The sequence below is a fragment of the Oncorhynchus clarkii genome, chromosome 29 (genome assembly GCF_045791955.1).
Source record: "Oncorhynchus clarkii lewisi isolate Uvic-CL-2024 chromosome 29, UVic_Ocla_1.0, whole genome shotgun sequence".
In the NCBI taxonomy this organism is placed as follows: Eukaryota; Metazoa; Chordata; class Actinopteri; order Salmoniformes; family Salmonidae; genus Oncorhynchus; species Oncorhynchus clarkii.
In genome coordinates this window covers 24,570,320-24,583,748 of record NC_092175.1, presented here as the reverse complement: position 1 = coordinate 24,583,748, position 13,429 = coordinate 24,570,320, and the positions used below count along the sequence as shown (strand labels likewise).

Sequence of the window (13,429 nt, the reverse complement as noted above, 5' to 3'; positions counted from 1 at the left end):
TTTGCGCCAAACTTTGCGCACCCTTCAGTTGCTTACCTTTTCAAACAAATTCACATCGAGCCGTATGTGCTCTCAGTATTAGTTATCCAGCAGGTTCTCAGTAATGAGAACATTATATGTTGAGGGGTGTTTTCCTGATAATATTCTTTATCTGTTAAATGTTTACGTGATACCTATTGAAGGATAATGATTATAAAGTGACATGTGAATCTGAAAATAAAAGAGGGAAATTGCTAACCCTGTAAAACAATACATTTCACTGCAACTATCCAGTGTTGATGACAATATAACATATCAACTCAGCAAAAAAAGAAACGTCCTCTCACTGTCAACTGCGTTTATTTTTAGCAAACTTAACAACTGTTAATATTTGTATGAGCATAAGATTCAACAACTGAGACAAACTGAACAAGTTTCACAGACATGAGACTAACATAAATGGAATAATGTGTCCATGAAAAAAGGGGGGTCAAAATCAAAAGTAACAGTCAGTATCTGGTGTGGCCACCAGCTGCATTAAGTACTGCAGTGCATCTCCTCCTCATGGACTGCACCAGATTTGCCAGTTCTTGCTGTGAGATGTTACCCCACTCTTCTACTAAGACACCTGCAAGTTCCAGACATTTCTGGGGGGGAATGGCCCCTAGCCTTCACCATCCAATCCAACAGGTCCCAAACATGCTGGCCGTGGCAGAACACTGACATTCCTGTCTTGCAGGAAATCACGCACAGAACGAGCAATATGGCTGGTGGCATTGTCATGGTGGAGGGTCATGTCAGGATGAGCCTGCAGGAAGGGTACCACATGAGGGAGGAGGATGTCTTCCCTGTAACGCACAGCTTTGAGATTGCCTGCAATGACAACAAGCTCAGTCCAATGATGCTGTGACGCACCGCCCCAGACCATGGTGGACCCTCCACTTCCAAATCGATCCTGCTCCAGAGTACAGGCCTCGGTGTAACGCTCATTCCTTCGACGATAGACGCGAATCCAACCATCCCCCCTGGTGAGAAAAAAACGCGACTTGTCAGTGAAGAGCACTTTTTGCCAGTCCTGTCTGGTCCAGCGACTGTGGGTTTGTGCCCATAGGCGACGTTGTTGCCGGTGATGTCTGGTGAGGACCTGCCTTACAACAGGACTACAAGCCCTCAGTCCAGCCTCTCTCAGCCTATTGTGGACAGTCTGAGCACCGATGGAGGGATTGTGCGGAACTCGGGTAGTTGTTGTTTCCATCCTGTACCTGTCCCACAGGTGTGATGTTCGGATGTACTGATCCTGTGCAGGTGTTGTTAAACGTGGTCTGTCATTGCGAGGATGATCAGCTATCCATCCTGTTTCCCTGTAGCGCTGTCTTAGGCGTTACGGACATTGAAATGTATTGCCCTGGCCACATCTGCAGTCCTCATGCCTCCTTGCCGCATGCCTAAGACACGTTCACGCAGATGAGCAGGGACCCTGGGCATCTTTCTTTTGGTGTTTTTCAGAGTCAGTAGAAAGGCTTCTTTAGTGTCCTAAGTTTTCATAACTGTGACCTTAATTGCCTACCGTCTGTAAGCTGTTCCACAGGTGCATGTTCATTAATTGTTTATGGTTCATTGAACAAGCATGGTAAACAGTGTTTAACCCTTTACAATTAAGATCTGTGAAGTTATTTGGATTTTTACGAATTATCTTTTAAAGACAGGGTCCTGAAAAAGGGAATTTCTTTATATATGTTTTACTACATTTGGGGACTGCTGTGAACATCAGAAATATTTCTAGCTCAATCCAACTCCTAGTTTTTTTAAATTGTATTTTAGATTTTTATTTAACCAGGCAATTCAGGTAAGAACACATTCTTATTTACAATGACGGCCTACCCCGGCCAAACCCGGACGACGCTGGGCCTGCCACCCTATAGGACTCCCAATCACAGCCGGATGTGATGCAGCCTGGATTCGAACCAGGGACTGCAGTGACACCTCTTGCCTTAGACCGCTGCACCACTCAGGATCTGTAATAAGCAATATCATTGTGACATCTTTTAGAGAATAGGCCTATTTAATTTCCTGGTCATGATTGACAGGCTCTCCACTTCCTCCTCCTTCCTGTAACTATGCTAAGCGTGATTAAACATGATGCCAGGCTGATTGTGCTCCTGCGGCTCAGACTGAAGCTGGGACTGAAGTAGTACATCTCTGACTCAGATAACACAGGCAGAGAGCAGAGAGACACCTGTCTCCTAGCAATATCCCCCTATAACCCATGGCATAGTATCTCATAGTAGTACCAATGACTCAAACCAACACTACACTCTTAGAAAAAGAGGTGCTATCTAGAACCTAAAAGGGTTCTTTGGCTTTCCCCAAAGGAGAACCGTTTGAATAACCCTTTATGGTTCGAGATAGAACCCTTTTGGTTCCAGGTAGAAACCTTTTGGGTTCCATGTAGAAGCCTTTCCACTGAGGATTCTACAAGAAACCCAAAAGGGTTTTACCTGGAACCAAAAAAGGGTTATTACCTGGGAACAAAAAGGGTTCTCCTATGGGGACAGCTGAATAACCCCTATGGAACCCTTTTTTCTAAGAGTGTAGGGGCACCTCTTCAGGTACAGGAGATGTGCTGTGTGAACTGTGCTTTCCCTCTAGCATGGATTTAGACATCATTGTGAATGTGCCAGTACATATCAGACACAGCATGGTAGAAGCCACTGATGTTATACTAGATCAACCTGCTCTCTCAGTTAGGAATGAGAAGAGTGCGTACCCACATATCCAATATTCCAGGCATGGTGATGTTATAGAATTGGCTAAATGATCTTGTGCATCAGAGTGAATCTCTTCATGAGTAAATGTGTTTCTGCAATAAGTACAATGTATCAGACTACGGGTGAGAGACAACCATAAGTACCGCGACAAAACAATACCGCAGCAGCATTATTGTCTTCCATCTCTCACCACCTAATGTGTACATATTACCTAGCTCATTGAGATAGGCTCTTTCATACTGTATCTTACCGTGTGGGTCGAGAAGCAGCTGTGGCCATGGAGACAGATTCTGTACCAATGTGTTTTCCTGATAGTGTGAGAGAGGACTGGGAGGCTTCGTTAACCAAAAACACTTGGGTATTTATGCTGATCAAATCAAATCAAATCAAATGTATTTATATAGCCCTTCGTACATCAGCTGATATCTCAAAGTGCTGTACAGAAACCCAGCCTGATGAAAGCTTTGGGCTTGAAACATATCCCTTGACTAATTTCAGTTGCGATGGAATGCGTGTTGAGAATAGTCTTTCTTTTGGCACCTGCTGTGTTTTCATGTTAGTAGTGGAGCACCCTTGCATTTTTACGTGGATAATAGGCTAAATGAGTTTGAGATATGATATTGTCCATTGTTCTGGATATTCATGCCAGTCATGTGTGTCCAGACCTCAGGTTTCTGCTGATTCACATTCATACAGCACATCTCCACAGAGAGAGAGTCATTGCACTGAGCCACATAAGAGAGCAACACCGGCCACCGCGCCCAGTGACGTGCGACGTGATTGGCTGGCCGCTGCAGTGGCATTTGCAGTTCACTAGCTAAGGTTATCATGTCTGGCGATTGTCAAATGGAGAGGAGAAAAAGTGTATTCTTCTGCCAAGGATAAAAGGTAACATTTGCAAGAGGTGGTTGGAGTGGGGGGCTCCAGACAGAGATCATAGGAGCGAATATGTGGAAGACATTCTAATGACATTCTAATACTGTTGCCTAGTGTAAGATAACAGAGCTGAGGGCATGAGTGGTGGAATAATGATCTGTTGAGTGGAAAACACACATATACACACACCATCTCTACAGCTCTGAACACACCCAGGACACACTCTGAACATGGTCAGGTCCTCAGGCTGCTGCTGGCCTGAATACAACTCATATGGGAGTATCCTACTGTGTTACCCCACATATATCCATAGCCTGTCTTGCAAGTCATTTCTCTGTGTGAAATACTACAGTCAGAACATCTCTTGTATCTCTAACTGCACTAAACCTTTACATTTTCATTTCTTTACAACATATACAGTTGAAGTCGGAAGTTTACATACACCTTAGCCAACTACATTTCAACTCAGTTTTTCACAATTCCTGACATTTAATCCTAGTAAAAGTTCCCTGTCTAGATCAGTTAAGATCACCACTTTATTTTAAGAATGTGAAATGTCAGAATAATAATAGAGAGAATGATTTATTTCAGCTTTTATTTCTTTCATTACATTCCCAGTGGGTCAGAAGTTTAGATACACTCAATTAGTATTTGGTAGCATTGCCTTGAGTTGTTTAACTTGGGTAAAATGTTTTGGGTAGCCTTCCACAAGCTTCCCACAATAAGTTGGGTGAAGTTTGGCCCATTCCTCCTGACAGAGCTGGTGTAACGGAGTCAGGTTTGTAGGCCTCCTTGCTTGCACACGCTTTTACAGTTCTGCCCACAAATTTTCTATAGGATTGTGGTCAGGGCTTTGTGATGGCCATTCCAATACCTTGACTTTGTTGTCCTTAAGCCATTTTGCCACAACTTTGGAAGTATGCTTGGGGTCATTGTCCATTTGGAAGACCCATTTGTGACCAAGCTTTAACTTCCAGACTGATGTCTTGAAATGCTGCTTCAATATATCCACATCATTGTTTTTCGGCTTGTAAGCCTCCCCCTTTTTCCTCCAAACATAGCGATGGTCCTTATGTCCAAACAGTTATATTTTTGTTTCATCAGACCAGAGGACATTTCTCCAAAAAGTACGATCTTTGTCCCCATGTGCAGTTGCAAACCGTAGTCTGGATTTTTTATGGCGGTTTTGGAGCAGTGGCTTCTTCCTTGCTGAGCGGCCTTTCAGGTTATGTCGATTTAGGACTCGTTTTACTGTGGATATAGATACTTTTGTACCAGTGTCCTCCAGCATCTTCACAAGGTCCTTTGCTGTTGTTCTGGGGTTGATTTGCACTATTCGCACCAAAGTATGTTCATCTCAAGGACACAGATCGCGTCACCTTCCTGAGCGATATGACGGCTATGTGGTCCCATGGTGTTTATACTTGCATACTATTGTTTGTACAGATTAATGTGGTACCTTCAGGCATTTGGAAATTGCTCCCAAGGATGAACCAGACTTTTTTTTTTGAGGTCTACAATATTTTTTCTGAGGTCTTGGCTGATATATTTTGATTTTCCCATGATGTCAAGCAAAGAGGCACTGAGTATGAAGGTTGGCCTTTAAATACATCCACAGGTACATCTCCAATTGACTCAAATGATGTAAATTCGCCTATCAGAAGCTTCTAAAGCCATAACATAATTTTCTGGAATTTTCCAAGTTGTTTATAGAACAGTCATCTTAGTGTATGTAAACTTCTGACCAACTGGAATTGTGATACAGTGAATTATAAGTGAAAGAATCTGTCTGTAAACATTTGTTGGAAATGTGTCATGCACAAAGTAGGTGTCCTAACCGACTTGGCAAAACTATAGTTTATTAACAAGAAATTTGTGGAGTGGTTGAAAAACGAGTTTCAATGACTCCAACCAAGGTGTGTGTAAACTTCCCACTTCAACTGTAGCCAAGGCTAATTATTGAGCCATATGTTTCGCCAACAACCCTGAATGCTTAGAGAGTAGCCCAGTACAACCTTGAAGACTCCACACTGTACAGACATCATGTTGACCAGCCCAACCTCAGAGACAGGACTCCTTGGCCTTGTTCTCTCTTCAACAGTCTGGTGTTTTCTCAGAACCCACTGGCCATTGAAAAAGACACACCTGGCGGGACCCCTCCTCTGTGTGTATATCTTCTGTGTGTGTGAATGCGTGCGTGTGCGTTTGCTCCACTGAAGTGAAAGCTCTGACTTTGAATTCTGAGTTCTAATCCAGCAAACGGCAGGTAGCCCAGTGGTTAGAGCATTGGGACAGTAACCGAAAGGTTGCTAGATCGTATCCCAGAGCTGACAAGGTAAAAATCTGTCGTTCTGCCCCTGAACAAGGCAATTAACCCACTGTTCCTAGGCTGTCATTGTAAATAAGAAGTTGTTCTTAACTGACTTGCCTAGTTAAATAAAGGTAAAATAAAACAACAGCTAACAACCAGTGTGAGCAAGAAAGAAGACTTGTTGGTATGGGGTGGAGAAGAGGATGACATGAGCGAACGGCAAAGAGGGAGAAAACAGGTAACAAAGGGCTGTCATCCCCTGACAGCACCTTGGTGGTGTCGCCCAACCCACCCCTCACACAGAGAATAATGCATTACCCCAGCACTGTGGAGGAACTGTGACCCTCAAGTGCACTGCCTCCCCACTGCTTCAGAAATGAAGCGATACAAATGCAAGCTTCCTCATAAACCTGAGAGCTCTGGAATTAAAGGGAAGGAGAAGGGAGTTGTTTTGCCAAAACTGAGGCGCTTTGGTGAAAGCCGGCAGACAACAAGTCCTGTGGGGTAGAGGGGGAGGGGGGAGGGTAAGGGGTGGAGGGGGTTGTTGTGTCTGACTCTGAGGATGATGAAAAAAGAACAGAGTGCAAAGCAACTAAGCAAGCGAGGGGGAAAAGGGTGGATACAGTCTGCAGAGAGATGGGGAGTTGAGAGATGGGTCCACACAGACTGAGATAGCCGATATGAGTCAGTGAGTGGATCAGATAGTCAGAGTCAGTGGGAGAGAGTCAAGTCTGTCTAAGAGAGAGTCAAGCAGACAGACACAGTCATTTAAAACACACAGACAGCAGCTGGTGATGTGTACACCTGTGTCTACGGGAGGGAATCACTCCACACAACTCTGGAAAAACAGGAAGAGAGAACAGAACAGAACGCTGCAGCCCACTCAACCCTTTCCTCTCCTCCACAGCAGCCCACATAAAAGAGGCTGTGCTGCTTATGACAGATGGATGAGATGCTACAGGGAGCGATGTGTGTGTGTGAAGACCAGGCTCTCTGGGAAATCTATAGGCAAACACTTCTAGTAGTCCTAATACTGTGCTAGATATTACAGTATGTTGTCCATGCTCTGTGTATTTCAACCTCTCTCTCACCAGCCCTGCCTGTACGTTTAGAAACACCCTTCTCTCTTGGATTAGGGAGTCAGCCACACCCTCTGATTGGTGTTGTGAACAGACAACCCCCCCCCCCCCCCCCCCCATCCCTGTTATCTATGACGGAAGGCAAACTTCCGGGTCACATAGATGTTAAAGCCAGTCAAGAGAAGGCCCTTGTCAGGCTAATTGGGGAGGCAGACACCCCATGAATAATACATGAGCACTATGCAAATGTTAATCTGATAGTATTACCCCCAAAGCCCCATATAAGGACGCGGAGCGCCCATGTTATTAGATCAAGCCCCAACACAACATACGAAGCCTTTCAAATTAGCACTATGTGACCCAGTTTTAAGATCCGTGTTAAGTAGGCTAACTACAGGCTTTTAGAAAGGTTCATCTCCATTACAAAGGATCACAATTCATTGGAAAAGCCAGACTCCAGAAGGAGTGGTGCTGTAGAGATTCAGAATGGTTGAGATAATTGAGGCAAGTCCACCTTCACCTTTGCTCCAACTGTATATAAGATGTTAGCACACAAGCTAATTGCCTCAAGGGGCAGTTCTTAGATAAGAGGCATGTATTGAAAGTGGAGTGTACAACTTGGTTCAACTAACATGTCTGCTCTCTCTCGCTCTCTTTCTCACACACACACACACACACACACACACACACACACACACACACACACACACACACACACACACACACACACACACACACACACACACACACACACACACACACACACACACACACACACACACACACACACACACACACACACACACACACACACACACACACACACACAGGTCAATCTGCTGAAAATAGAAAAACCAGTGAACTTTAGTCAACTGAAAGGAAGTCCTCTTAAGAGAAAAAAAGCTTTGTGAGAAATGTGAAGCAGAACAGAGGAAAGAGACAGAAGAGAAATGTCTTGAAGGTACTCTGCCCGCTAAAGCAGAACCATCCTGGGAACAAAGGATGTGCGCTCATGGATAATGGAGAGGACGGAGAGGTTCTATTCAATGAAGGTAACGGCACTATAGTCTCTCTCACAGTACCAGGCAAGCCAGCTCGCCACAGCCAGATCCAGCCAGCTGCAATATATTGTAGATGGGCCTCAACATGTCCCCCTCCTACATATCTTCACTCCCCAATCCACCCTAATCAGGTGACATCATCCATGCCTTTGTCAATCAACACCTGGACCTCTTAGTAAACCCTGGTGGGTGTCATCAGTCTGCCACCAGATTAGGCTGGCCGTGTATGTGTGTGTGTGTGTGTGTGTGTGTGTGTGTGTGGGGAAAGAAAGAAAGAATAAAAGAAAAAACGAAAGAAAAAACGAAAGAAAGAAAGAAAGAAAGAAAGAAAGAAAGAAAGAAAGAAAGAAAGAAAGAAAGAAAGAAAGAAAGAAAGAAAGAAAGAAAGAAAGAAAGAAAGAAAGAAAGAAAGAAAGAAAGAAAGAAAGAAAGAAAGAAAGAAAGAAAGAAAGAAAGAAAGAGAGGAGAGGAGAGGAGAGGAGAGGAGAGGAGAGGAGAGGAGATGAGAGGAGAGGAGAGGAGAGGAATGGACCCAGGGCAGCAGAAGACAAAAGGCAGCAAAAAGCCTTCATTAACACCTCAAAACTATTTGACCTGATTTCCCATTTCCTCTGACCTTAAAGATGCACTATGTAGAAATCACTCCTCCATTTCCTGGTTTAAAAAATTAGAATAGTTGGCCTAATTTCAGTTTATGTGACAAAACATGCAAGTATAGTGTAGAGAATCATTGTACCATCTAAACCGCTGTGAAATATATTTTCCATAACCAAAAATATTATATTTTCAGCTGTATATTTCTCTGTTTTATTTTCTGACACAGGGCTTTCACCCTCGTGTGACTGAGCCTATTTAGAGAGTGGGTGAGCATTTCAAAATAAAGATTTGGTTTTCCATGATGGACTCACAAATAATGTCATCATCCACTTGGCTGCTCTGGTCACTCTGGAGAGTTAACTTCCTGTTGTCTTTAGACAAGCCAGAGGTATGGGCCTGGAAACGTCATGTCAACCAAGGAGATATCCATTTTACCTACATTAATCCTGCCTTTTCCAACCCTGCACACCATAATTCAGTCCGAATTTGAAAACCCTCAAAGAATACTGAATCAGACACCACACTTTAGTATGAATACTCTTGTTTTGCGAACCACAACCTGGGTGCAAACAACCAAAATCTATAATACCTACAGATCAGAGGAGGCTGGTGGGAGCAGCTATAGGAGGAAGTCCTCGTTGCAATGTCTGGAAAGGAATGGATGGAACAGTATCAAACACATCAAACATACGGAAACCCCGTTTGACTGTGTTCGATTTACTCCATTCCAGCCATAACATTGAGCCTGTCCTCCTATAGCTCCAATCACCAGCCTCCTCTGCCACAGTACTCTAGGTGCAGAATGAGCTGTGTACCATAGACCCTGGAGAGAAGCAGTGTGTGAGCAATCTCTGGTTGTTAGAAACACAATCTCATTGTAGTTCTGTTGTTGGTAGTCTCAGCCCTTTCACATCCTCTCAGCCCCCTGAGCAAAGTGTGGAGAGGGCTGCTGAGAATCTGAGACCACACCGGATCAATGGCCAGGTAATTTATGACACCAGACTGGGGAGCAGAGGACTACATCTATCTTCTCCCAGCCCTACCGTTTCCCTCCTCCCTCACCAGGGTGTTTCTCATAGCAGTGATTTAGATCCTGTCTTAGATCTAGCTCCTTCATCTCCTTCCTTCCCTGGCAAGGCCAGAGACACCATACAGTGAGAGGGTGGGAGAAATCAATGCTTTTATATTGAGAGTGCCCAGCATAACAGCAGTACTGAGTGTGTGTTTTCACCAAATAAAAACTGGGTTTGAGAACACTAAAGGAGAGATGCACGGTTTGGGGTTTACAGATGTAGGATCTTAATTTGATCACCCTGTTGCAGTGTATTTTGTGGAGTAAAAATGTTTCTGAAGTTTGTAATTTCCATTTTCTAATTTCCAACTTTATTTTCCCTTACGAAAAAAGTATCAACCCCTACAAAAATGTCCATGAATTATAATAATAATATAAATATAATAATAATTATTAACATTTCCTGTTGCTGCATGATCATTTTCCTGCTGTAGCAAACTGGCTCAAATTAAGATCCTATATCTGTATAATAGCCTATAATGAGTTTAATTATAAACAGATTTGAATGTTTTGACACTGCAGCATAATAGGAAGCATGCCCATTTTGTCCCATAATACCTTAAATGCATCTGACACGCTTTATTCACACACTGCGTCTGCTTTTAGCACATAGCCTCAAACCAAACTCTGGATGTTGGCTTCTTTATGCCTGTGACATCCATTTTCTTCCTGCACCTCGTTTAGCTTGGGAACACTCATTTCAGAGCATGATGATTCATCTCTTTGCTTAAAAAAACACCTTAGGCCTCTTATAATAAAATAGTCATAAACAAAATAAAAAAGATGGTAGCAGAACTATTGCGCGTACTAGTGATGGGAAGTTCGGCTCTATTTAATGAGTCAGATCTTTAAGACTCGTTCATTAACAATAATGAATATTTAAACTCATTTTGTTCATTGGAGTCAGTAAACACAAAGCATGTAGGACCTACCGGCAAAAGATGAACTAAAAAGTCTAAATAGTTCTGATTCTACACGCCTTACATGTCATTCACCATACGGGGCTTGTTGGAGCTGTCATTTGTGACTGAGACTTGTAAAAGTGTGCTTTCAACAATGTACATTTGTTGATTGCTAGGCGTACAAATAAGATTAACTGGACTAGATTGTGAACAACTCATTGCCAAATGCATTGCTTGACTGCCGTGAGGGTGATAAGCACAATATCGTTCACGGTAAAAAAAGAACAAAATTGTTCAGGAACTGCACATCACTAGTACAGTGCATTCAGAACCCTTGACTTTTTCCACATTTTGTTACGTTACAGCCTTAATTCTAAAATGGATTAAATAAGAAATGTTCCTCATCAATCTGCACACAATAACCCATAATGACAAAGCGAAAACAGGTTGTTGTTTTTTGTGTGCAAATGTGTTAAAAATAAAAACAGAAAAACCTTATTTACATAAGTATTCAGACCCTTTGCTATGAGACTCGAATTTGAGTTCAGGTGCATCCTGTTTCCATTGATCATCCTTGAGATGTTTTTACAACTTGGATTGGAGTCCACCTGTGGTAAATTCAATTGATTGAACATTAATTGGAAAGGAACACACCTGTCTGTATAAGGTCCATATAAGGTTCCATTCTTAAATGGAAGATGTTTGGAACCACCAAGAGTCTTCCTAGAGCTGGCCAAACTGAGTAATCGGGGGAGAATGGTCTTGGTCAGGGAGGTGACTACACCTAAAGGACTCCCAGACTATGAGAAACAAGATTCTTTGGTCTGATGAAACCAAGATTAAACTCTTTGGCCTGAATGCAAAGCCTCACATCTGGAGGAAACCTGGCACCATCCCTACTGTGAAGAATGTAGGTGGTAACATCATGCTGTGGGGATGTTTTTCAGCGGCAGGGACTGGGAGACTAGTCAGGATCGAGGGAAAGATGAACGGTGAAAAGTACAGAGAGATCCTTGATGAAAACCTGCTCCACAGCCCCCAGGACCTCAGGTTGGGGTGAAGGTTCCACTTCCAACAGGACAACAACCTTAAGCACTCACATTCAGTCTCTGAATGTCTTTGAGTGGCCCAGCCAGAGCGCGGACTTGAACCCGATCGAATATCTCTGGAGAGACCTGTAAATAGCTGTGCAGTGACGCTCCCCTTCCAACCTAAAAGAGCTTGAGTGGATCTGCAGAGAAGAATGGGAGAAAGTTCCCAAATACAGGTGTGCCAAGCTTGTAGCGTCATACCCAAGAAGACTTGAGGCTGTAATCACTGCCAAAGGTACTTCAACAAAGTACTGACTGAGGGGTCTGAAAACTTATGTAAATGTGATATTTCAGTTACATTTTTATACATATGCAAAAATGTCAAAAATCAGTTTTTTCTTTGTCATTATGAGGTATTGTGTGTAGATTAATGAGGGGAAACAAACAATTTAATACATTTTAGAATAAGGCTGTAACTTAACAAAATACGGAGAAAGTTAAGGGGTCTGAATACTTTCCGAATGCACTGCATGTACACTAGTTATGTATCTGAGGTAGTGCACCAAGTAATGGGATCACGTAATCTCTCAAATTTAGAATGTCAACTGTGGCTCCCAGGCCAGAAGACAGAATAATGGTACAGTTGACATTAGCGTGCAGATGGTTTACTATCAAGGTTGATAGTCAGAGTGCCTTCAGAAGGTATTCATACCCCTTGACTTATTCCACATTTTGTCGTGTTACAGCCTGAATTCAAAATGGATTAAATATATGTTTTGTCACCCATCTACTCACAGTACCCCATAATGACAAAGTGAAAACATGTTTTTATAAATGTTTGCAAATGTATTGAAAATTAAAAGCAGAAATATCAAATTCACATAAGTATTCACTCCTGAGTCAATACTTTGTAGAAGCACCTTTGGAGGCGATTACAGCTTTGAGTCGTCTTGGGTATGTCTGTATCAGCTTTGAGTCGTCTTGGGTATGTCTGTATCAGCTTTGCACATCTGGATTTGGGGATTTTCTTCACTTCTTCCTTGCATATTTTCTCAAGCTTTGTTAAAATTAGTTGGAGAGTGAAGGTCAACAGCAATCTTCAAGTCTTTCCACAGATTTTCAATGGAATTCAATTCTGGGCTTTGGCTGGGCCACTCAAGGATTTTCACGTTCTTGTTCTGAAGCCATTCCAGCGTGGCTTTGGCTGTATGCTTGGGGTCATTGTCCTGTTGGAATGTAAATCTTTGCCCCAGTCTATGGTCGTTTGCACTCTGAAGCAGGTTCTCATCAAGGATTTGCCAGTATTTGGCTCTATTCATTGTTCCCTCTATCCTTACCATTCTCTCAGTCCCTGCCGCTGAAAAGCATTCCCATAGCATGATGCTGCCAATGAGCTCATCATAGCATGATGAGCTGTGCCTTTCTCCAGACACAGCTTTGCATTCAGGCCAAAGAGTACATTTCTTGTCTCATCAGACCACATAATATTTGCCTTATGCTCTTTGCAAACTCCAGGCGTGCTGTCATGTGCCTTTTTCTCAGGAATGGCTTCTGTCAACCACTCTCCCATGAAGCCCAGATTGGTGAAGTGCTGTAGAGACTGTCCTTCTGACAAGTTCTGTCAGAGTGGTCATTAGGTTCTTGGTCACCTCTCTGACCAAGGTCCTTCTTGCCCGGTTGCCCAGTTTGGTCGGACGGCCAGCTCTAGGCAGTCTGGGTAGTTCTATATTTTTTTTCCCCTAATTTCCAATGA

The 13,429-nt window shown here is 43.1% G+C and overlaps 1 protein-coding gene across 1 annotated transcript in view; it reads right to left on the bottom strand.

Moving 5' to 3' along the window:
• The window catches only part of LOC139387822 (guanine nucleotide exchange factor VAV2-like), a 244,166-nt gene that overhangs the window by 173,876 nt on the left and 56,861 nt on the right, over positions 1 to 13,429 (bottom strand). The window lies entirely within an intron of this gene.